This window comes from Gossypium raimondii, chromosome 9, assembly GCF_025698545.1.
Source record: "Gossypium raimondii isolate GPD5lz chromosome 9, ASM2569854v1, whole genome shotgun sequence".
In the NCBI taxonomy this organism is placed as follows: Eukaryota; Viridiplantae; Streptophyta; class Magnoliopsida; order Malvales; family Malvaceae; genus Gossypium; species Gossypium raimondii.
This window is the reverse complement of record NC_068573.1, coordinates 2,659,742-2,669,409: the sequence shown is the minus strand read 5'-3', so window position 1 is coordinate 2,669,409 and position 9,668 is coordinate 2,659,742. Positions and strand designations below refer to the sequence as shown.

The window sequence follows — 9,668 nt, the reverse complement described above, 5'->3', positions numbered from 1 at the left end:
ACAAATCTTTCAATTCTAAACTAGGTAAATGGTAGATATAGAAAGACAACTAACATTCCCCCTCCAGCTAGAGCATAGATGTCTATCATGCAAAGCTTGTCACTCAATATGATGAAGTCTTCATTCTTAAGTGTTTTAGTGAACATATCAGCAATTTGTTCTCTTAAAGGGGTAAAAGGAGTGCAAATCTTCTTACTAGTAACTGAATTTCTCACAAAATGACAATCGACTTCTATGTGTTTTATCCATTCATGAAAAACAAGATTACTTGCAATATGAATTGTGTTGGATTTGGTTAGAGTTGTTCATGGGTTGGGCTGGGCCAGGCTGGGCTGGGTCAGGTCGGGCCAAATAAAAATTTTAGGCTCATTTTCTATGCTCAAGCTTGGTCCAAAAAACGGGCTTAAAATTTTGCTTAAGCCCAACCCGGATAAAAATGCTAAAACCTGAGCTCGACCCGCCCGTATTAATTTTTTATATAAAAATAAATTTAAAAAATGTAATACATCAAATAAACTAAACATATTAAAATAAATGTTTCCCAAAAAAAATAAAAAAAATAAAAATATATATACACTTAAATAACACTAAGAGAAGTGCAACTTAGCAAGCAAATACCTCTAAAATAGTAGCAAAATTAATAATAAAACAAGAGTTATATAATATCTGTCGAAACCACCTTTTTTGAAAATCAAAAAAGTTTTGTTTTAGTCGACTTAAAAATGAAACGAAAAATTGGGAGTCGCCACCGATCTTTTAAAGAGGTGTGGTCGGAACACCTTGAAGACGATTTTAGGTCTACGAATTTTGAGAAAATAGGTTCGGGAGTCGGTTACGCATGAGGAAGAGTTAGCACCCTCGTAACGCCCAAAATTGGTACCGAATTGATTGTTTAATGTCTTAGTGTCGAGAATTTGAAAAAATTTTAAAATACGACCTTTCCTTTTTATTAATGTTAATTTTATGAAAGATGCTTGGATAAATCGAGGAGAGTGCTAAAGACCTTCTCGTCTCAGAGTAATAAAATGTCACGCCCAATACATTAGGACACGACATTTTTAGTCCTCGAGAATAAGCTTGTCTTTTGATTTTCAAAACTCGTGTGGTGAAGTTTAAAAAGGATATTCAATTGCTTTAAGTCAGATGAAAAATTGAAACCCAATACGCTAGGGCACAATTTCTCAAAATTCCTAGCATTGAGTATAACCTTTATTATTTTCTTTAAAATCTTCATTTCGGGCAAACGACATGTCACATCAATACATTAGGACACGACGTATCGAATTCTCGAGAATGAGTTTTTATTTATGCAATTTAATTGAAGAATATTTTCGATTATTTAGATTCAACGAAGAAAATTGGAACCCAATACGTTAGGGCTCCATTCTCTCGAGGATTCCAAATTTCGAGTATTGCATTATTTTGAAAACCTTTGTATGAAATAACTTTGACATTTATAATCTTTTGAATGCATATATAAAAAACGATGGTACAACGCGAAATGATAATTCATAAATTAAAGTATACGCTAATGAATAACAAAAGTTCGAAATACGAATAAATACTATTATACATAAGAGCAACAATTTTATATCCTATATTATGCAAACATTCAAAGGCTAATGAATATAAAATCAATCAAAGTAGAGAACAAATTAACACATGAAATTGTATAGCTTTTTCTAACCTAATAAACATGAAAGAAGGAAAATCATAAACTAATAAAGTGTGCTCACGAAATTTTTTTAAATAAATAATATATGCAGGAATTTACATATAGGATAAATTATATAAGTTATATATATGTGAATTTTAAAACCATAGTTCATAACAAATCTAAAATGTAATATGTAATAAACTTATACTATCAACAAAATACATTAAAAACTTTTAAAGTAATAATGCCTAAAATTTAAAAACTTAAAACAATGATGCGCATAAGATGTAAAATAATATAAGATAGAAAGTTAAGTTTAATTACCAAATAATATTAGATAGAAACAAATGTATCGAAAATAATGAAATATTAAATAATTAAATAAAATCTAACACATTAAAATAGTAGGGATTAAATTAGACTAGCAGTCTAATCGAAAGGACAAAATGAAAATGTAATAAAGCAGAGGGGGCCAAATGTAGCACGCGGATGACTTGGGGGACCAAATGGGAAATAATCCCATCCCTCCAAAACGCGGCGTACGACCTGGGCCAAAATGAAGCAAAAGCAAAATCAAGCGTGAAATTCATAATAAAGAAAAAAACTGATATGAAAACGCCACGAAGGAAGGAGGGCACAAATAACCCTACCAAGACCACAACGCGCAGATCTCAGCCGCTTCTGGGTCGGGTCATCGGGTTAAGTAGGTTAAACGGTGTCGTTTTGAGAGTTGTTAACCCTAACCCAAAACGACACCGTACGACTCTATTATTTAAATTGAAAGAAAGAAAGAAAAACATTTGTCCCAGTTTGCTTTTTAAAAAAAATAAAAGAGAGGGTCGCCCCCTCCTCTCGTCTGTACTAGGGTTTCAACCCTAGTCTTGCAACACCGAAAGCTCCACCGATTTCCGGCCTCACCGCCCTTGCTCGAACTTCGATTGCGACGAAGTGAGCGAGGTTTCGATCGACGCAAACCCAGAGGTAAATCTCCCTTTCCCTATGTTTATTTTACAAATATCAACAGTAATAAACGAATCGGAGAGACAGAAAAAAAAAAAGAAAGAGAAATCACCTTCAGCAAACTTTTCCCTTTTTTTGATTACTATTGCTATCTTTCTTTTTGTATTTGTCTGCGTAACCATTTACAAAGGTTTTGCCTTTTGTTTTATAGGTCAAAAAAATAAACAAAAAATGAAAAATACGATTTTTTTCTATTTTCTGCTACGTTGTTTGCGTCCCATTTGCAGGTGTACGGGGGCAGAAATCGACTTGGAGGTACGGAGGTGAAGGCGCATGTGTGAGGGCAGAGGCTTGGCACGCGCGGGGAGAGTTAGGGCTGCTGCGGCGTTGGGGCTTGCTCGCTGCTAGGGTTTCGGCCTTGATTTGGGTTGGGTATTGTGCTGGTGTTGGGTTTGTAACGTTTGGGCTTAGTGGGTCTAATGTGTTCGGGTTTAGGGTGTCTGAAACTTTAGGCTAGTTGGGCCTACTAGGATTTGGGCCTGTTGATGTAAAGAACTGGACTGTGTTATTTTTTGGACTTTTAATTTATAATTTGGTTTTATTTTATTTATTTGTTTATTTGGCTTATTTCACTAACGGGCCGGGTAGATTGAGCCTATTACAATATCCAAATAATAACAATAAAATAGTAGTAATATAATAGCGAAATAATAGCAAAAAATGGAAAAATACTGGCAAAACAGTAAAAAAATAGTAGTAGTTTTTTTTTTGCAAATTCGAGTTGGGCCCGACCAAAAAAAGCTTACCTGAGGCCCGACTCATTTAGAAAGCGGGCCTTATTTTTTTGTCCAAACCCATTTTTAGGCCTTTTCGGGCGGGCCTTCCCATGGACAAGTCTAGATCTGGTGCCCTAAGTGTAGTATTTTCGTTTATGTACACTTGCAATTTTTTTGAACAGATTGGTTAATAAAATAATTCATGGATTACAATAATATATTTTGCATATTATCCTCACGTAGTTTTTTCATATAAAGCAAAATAAAAGCAAATATTAGCTCATTGGTTGTCTAATGTTTATACTAATTCTAAGCGGTATTACGTGGTTGAATCGTAATGTGAAAAAGACAACTTGCATTAGTAGGCGAATCTGAACATGTTCTTATTCTAATCGAAAATGAGAAAATTGATTGAAAGACTAATATATCATCTACCAAGTCCAATTGGGGAGATGTTTTGTCTTAGGCATCGAAGCGGATGACTCCCAGAAGATAGAGACATAGATGTGACTGGCTAGACTAACAGTATACCGGACTGGACCCAAGAAAAATAGATCTTGAATCCATTTATGGATTTATTCACTTGTGACGTTCAAAGTGTGGCGTACCTTAATCCTGAGTGGATGACAGACTATGTATGCGTAACTCATATATTTTGATGTAAGTAAAAGCCTAAATTCAAATAGATAAGGAACCAAAAGTTGGTATGTTGGGTATACAACTTTTGTAATATGTAGCGTCATTCACAACAATGGAATTCATACCCCGAGATATGAGTAAATGATATCCTCTTAATGGCACTACATGTTTGATGAAAAGTAAATGTGGCCACAGGTCGTTCTTTTTTGTGATAAATGACTTGGTTACTATTTGATAGTAATTGACTTTTCATGAAGAAATATGTAATGGTTACCAAGAGATAAATTAGGATCATATTGGGATAACAGATTTATCCCAAAGAGATTAAGGATATTTAATGAAGGCAATACACTTATGACAAGGTCATTGGACGAGCACTAATCGAGTTATTTTCGTAATGGTATGTCATTTGGGAGAGCTCAGTCACAATACTATAGTGGAATGACTTCGTAACTAAATGAATTTGTAATTAATAGGTGAAAATCTAGAACTTAATTATAAATCATTTTATCCCTAATTGCATATGTCCAACAGTCCCTTCATTAGCTCGTTAAAACCAGAAATGAATTGCATGTTGAATCAAATGATAAGAAATGGATAGAAATAGTAAAAATTGAGAAATTTGAAACATTTAGAAATGAATGTGGTCTTCTCCAAATGAAAATTTATATTCAAATAGAAACAAATCAACAAAATTAATGACTAATGGGAAGGAGCATTAAGACCCGAGCCAACAGGCTCACCCATACACCCATATTATTTTATCTAACACCTCCATTAGACGAAACAAAAACGTTATTACCATTTAAAGCATCTAAAAACAAATATGATAAAGTAGACCATTCAGTGTGATTGACATGTAATAAGGTTACTCGAGAAAGCGAATGAGCCGCCTTATTGGTCGATCGACACACCCAACTAAAAGTTTAATGTTGAAACGAAGTACTCAAAATTAAACAGTTTGGAATTCAATAGTCGAACTCCGAGTCGTAAACAATGGATCGATTCAAGACATGCACCATCGACACACAATCCAACTCAATAATGATGTGATCATCATGACTAGATTTTAGCCAAGGCCTCCTAGATGGCAAAGGCCTCAACTAATCGAGGGCTAAATGTATGCTTTGTTAACTTAATTAATTGACTGTCATATGAATATTATAATAATTTCTTGTGTTTATTTCATGTATTTCATGATTCGTTTATTGAACTAATTAATTAATTAAGTCAATTAATTAACAACATAATAAGGGTTAATAATAGGATTAGTGGATATAAATTATGTGTTCTTAAATTGTTAGGTTTGATAACCCTAATAAGTTATCATACGGGAGACGAGATCGGGAGATAAGTCGAACCAAGTAAATCATGGTTTATCCTGGAGGAGAAAGTGAGGTCGAAAGATAAGCGAGTATCCACCGATTAATTAATTAGTAGTGTTGGGTGGTAATACTAATTAATTAATAGCTAATTCATATTAAACTCCAAATTCTAAAATTAGTTAAACTACTCGTTATTACTTAAGGATTTAATCGATCATAGGTTAGAGGCTCGCGTTGTTGACACTAGGAATAGGAAAGACATTTAGGTTAATTTAGGCTTAATAATTTAATTAGTTTAATAAATCTATTAATTTGGACTAACACTACTAATTCGTGACTCGATTAGATTAATAATTGTTTTATGTAATTAATCTAATATTAATTTATCCAATCTGTAATCTCTTGGGTACGATCCTCGAAATACTTACAGGTTTCCTTTGTAACACATAACATATTACAATTTGACCCGTACGCTTGCGGACACTTCGAATTTAATTTATATATATTTTTGGTGTAGTATTTTTATTATAAACAAGAACATGTTTATAGGCGGTCAGTCGCTGCCACCTCGGAGCCTTCGACAGTCCCCCTCTCACCCCCACATTCCATCCCTTAGTTCGCTTGAGAATCAACTTCCAAATAAACAACATTTGCAACCATTGGATGAAACGTTCAGTGTTATAAAGAACCTGGGATGGTGGAAGCTCACGATGCTGCCATAAAGATAAGTTCCTAGCCAACTAGGTTTGCCACAACAACACAAGCCTCCATCACTGATCCTCACTGTTCAACCTAGCTAGCAATCCCGACAAAAAATCTGATCATGTAACCCCATTTGTAGGTACCGTTGCTATAGTCCAAACAACAACGCAACAAGGCATGCTCAATGTTCTCATTCCCATCACCATCTCTACACGCTTGCATAATGGGAATACCCTTTTTAAGAAGCTGACTGTAAACCAGAAGAAAAGAGTGCAGACAGCGCCAAATAAACTCCTTCACACATGGAGGGACACACAAATGCCAAACTTGTTGCCATGACCCATCCCGAGTTAAAACATTCACATTCAAGTACAAGTTCGTCACTAATCTATAACTCGACTTTACACTATATTGACCATCAAAAGCAAAGTGCCATATAAGATCAAATTTCAATAAAGTTAACATTGAGTTTTTAAAATTGACATTTATATTTAATAATATTATATTTTGAAAAGTTTTTATGATTTTGCAGATGAAATTTTTTATTTAAAGTTGAACTGTAGGACACTTTTTGTTAAAGATCATTCATCATTTAGCTAGCATTAGAGAGAATCCATAGCCTTTACGAGACCCCCAACTCGCATTTTTGTGTACTACTTTATACCTTAGCTTATAAATCATGTTGATATTGATCATTGATCATTTAGCACTGCGACAAGCGATATACAATAACTTACTATGATTAGAGTTGGCAATCTTTTAGAACAAAATCTTTAGGTTATAAATCATGTTGATATCGTGAAAGTATGACATGCTAAAAAATTGGGGTATATTGGAGAAACTTGTATAAATTTTGCATTTTGAGTTTTTATCACTTATTTGTATGTTAAGGAATTTATTATTAGAAATTTTTTAAAAATTACTAAAAATAGAGAAAATTGGTTCAACTCATTTTTTAGCTCAATTAAACCAATTTTGAGTGATTCGTAAGTCAATCAGTCTAATTCTTCTCTTCGAATTGATATCCAATCAATTTTCAATTTGACCGACCAATCTAATTCAGTTTAAACAGCATCACTAAAGTATTTTACATGATTATCAAGTCTTCTAATCGATTACATCGAGTCTCTATTTTTTTTATACAAGCGAACAATTACATTATAACGTAGAAAAGAGGGAAAGAATTTAGAAATCGAATTCTAAATTTTATGCCAATCAACTAAAAACCAGTGAGGCAATCATTGGCATACATAAAATTTTTACCAAATCAAGTGTCACATCACCAGGCTAAGTTCCCTACGAAGTGAATTATTTGACTTAGTGGCAACTCCCTCCCACTTATATTTGCCATTGGCTTTCTATTGATAATTAATGAAAGGTCCCTGTGTGTATATATATATTCATCATTTATCTTCAAAGAGTGATTTTTTAACAAAGGTTAATGATGTTAAAATATAATCGAAATAATCAGTTAAATCAATTGAATCAGATTAAATATACAAAATAGTAGTATAAGTATATAATTTATTTAATTTTTATTTAATTATTTTGTTAACTCTATTTGAAATTAAGCTATTTTTAAAAAAGTGAACACTCGACTAACAATCTACAATTCAAATTTATTTTTATTTGATTATTGTTGAACCAATAATTTAATCGAGTAAATTAAAATCAATAATTTGTTCAATTTATCATTAATCCAAGTTTTACCACATTGCACAAGTAGCCTTTTTCATTATTAAGAAACAAAATAACTTGGGCTAGTTTTGAACTAAGAAGAAAGAAAAAACAAAGTCAAAATATATTTTTAAATTACGTGATAATGATATGGACATTAGGTTAGTATTTAACAGGACAATTTCTACTATTTCAGACTACCATAACACTTTTAATGTCGGATAATGACACAATGACCAAATTATTATCAATCGATAGCTTTTAAATACCAATTGAACTGGTTTTATTTAAAAATAAAAGCTGTAAAAGAAACAAGCATTCTCCTACATCTTGGACTTGGGTCCAAATAAAACAACAGCATACATCAGGCAATAAACGAAAATGGCCCATAAATAAATAAAGAAATAAAACTGATAAAAACCTGCTCCTACTAATGCCAGTCGACAACAACAGTTGTCCTCTTAAAGTCACGTCTTGTCATCTGAACCGCCACAGCCGTTGGAAATAGCAGAATTGCTCAAATCTCATCAAATCTTTAATCTTCTGCTACAAGTTTTCAAAAAGAGCCGTTTCTTATTCTTTAACCTGGTTCTCTCAACCTTATCCTCTCCACCGCTCTTCGAACACAGTCTGGGATGCTGCCTTCCAGATAATGACTTTCGTTTTTTTTCAAAGCTTCTCTAGTAGTAATATGAGCAAAGAAATTTTCTGATTTTGGGATGAAATGAAACCCCAATTCTTGAAAATGTATTTATAAGTTTTGGATATCTCTAATGAGTGCTCCGATGATTGATCTATCATATTTTGTACTCTGGCATTTCTTGATAACTGTTCTAGAATCACCCAAAATATTGCATGCATTAGAACCCATGGAAATACCTAACCTTATTGCATCTAATCCTGCAAGAGCCTCTTCCGCGAACGGTTATGCTACATCAACATGGAGTACCGATTTGGACGCCAAGATTTCCCCATCCACCTCTCGGACTATCAACCCCGAGGCTGATCTGAAATACTGTTGGTCGAAAGCCGCATCAAAGTTGGATGTGTTCTTTGTTAAACCTGTTTGAGAACTCTGTCAGAGTCTAAGCTAAGTATTTTCTCCTCTACTTCTTGCAACTCTGAAACATAACTTATTATTTGATTGGAAATATCAGTGCTGGTACTATTTCTATTTTCATAAAGGAGCTTATTTTTACTTGTCCAGATAAGCCAGAGCCCACAGCAGAAGAGACGACACTGTTCGCTTGTCCCCTGATTGAAAACCCAGGTAAGCCATTCCCATATTCCTTGATTAATTAGTATTAAGCACCCAAGAAAACTGTAAAATTCTCCATGCTTCCTCCGTTGTAGGACACTGTCGAAAAATGTGGATAGTCTTCTCTTCATTAAGACGACACCTAGGACATCGAGTTTCAACAACTACTCATTTAGACTTAAGAATAGCAAAAGTAGGGATGTAGTTCCAGGAAATTTTCCAGACTGTAATTTTGATTTTTGAAGGGATGTGTAGATTCCACAGTTTCCTGTAAAAAGTTTTATTCTCGACCTGTAAATTATTATTACTAAGAACTAGTGTAGTCCTTTGTAATAGTTTATAAGCACTTCTAACCGAGAAACTTTCATATGGTTCCCCTCCCCATACTTGGAAATTGTCGTGCATTGCCCTCGCCAAAGGGATCTGCATGATTTTTTTTTACAATATCTGCATTAAAGGTATTAACCAGTGACTCTGCTTTCCATGTTTTACTTTCTTCATCAATCAAATCCGAAACAACCTCAATATTAACATTACTTCTGTCATTCTGCAACCTATCTTCCGTAGCACTTGATACCTAGATGTCAGACCAAACAGAAATGCGATCCCCTTTCCAACCCTCCAGCATAATCTTTTCTCCAGAAGTTTTTTGGCTACCCAAGCACTCTTTTAGA

General features: G+C 33.8%; 1 long non-coding RNA gene across 1 annotated transcript; it reads left to right on the top strand.

Annotated features, from left to right (window-relative positions):
- Positions 1-8,022: 8,022 nt before the first annotated feature.
- LOC128032476 (uncharacterized) lies at positions 8,023-9,380 on the top strand. Its single transcript, XR_008188676.1, has 2 exons — positions 8,023-9,006; positions 9,090-9,380. It is a non-coding gene; the product is annotated as an uncharacterized LOC128032476 (long non-coding RNA).
- Positions 9,381-9,668: the final 288 nt, after the last annotated feature.